The sequence below is a fragment of the Meleagris gallopavo genome, chromosome 1 (assembly GCF_000146605.3).
Source record: "Meleagris gallopavo isolate NT-WF06-2002-E0010 breed Aviagen turkey brand Nicholas breeding stock chromosome 1, Turkey_5.1, whole genome shotgun sequence".
Classification (NCBI taxonomy): Eukaryota; Metazoa; Chordata; class Aves; order Galliformes; family Phasianidae; genus Meleagris; species Meleagris gallopavo.
The window spans coordinates 70,737,159-70,737,621 of record NC_015011.2 but is presented as its reverse complement, the minus strand read 5'-3'; positions in this window follow the sequence as shown (position 1 = coordinate 70,737,621).

The window sequence follows — 463 nt, the reverse complement described above, 5'->3', positions numbered from 1 at the left end:
GGCCAAGCCATGCTTTGAGACGCCTCCAGGCAATGGATTGTGACTCCATAGTCCACGGATCCTTGAACATGGGTGCAGCGGCTCAGCCCAGAAGTTCGTGCCTGGCCTCCGACCGAGCGTGTGTGCGAGGACTGGAGTGTGGACAGGGCGAGCTTTGGTGCTGGAACGTGCCCCGGGTGCTGCTAGCACAGCTCTCAGCAGCCGTCTCAGAGCCACTTTTCTTTACCCCGACCCTGCTGGGAGCAGGCAGACAGGACATCCCAGAGAGACGCGTGCAGCAGCATAGGAAGGCGGCACGGGGACTGGCGGCGCAGGGCAGGGGGGCACCTTGAGGGAGCCTTCCCAGGCCGGTGTGTGACTAACGTCTCTTGTCCTCTTGTCCTCTTCCAGCGTGACACCTGCTGCTGCAGCGCCAGTGCTGGGGAGCGCGTTGCCATCTCCCGCTCCCCCAGCCCACCGCACC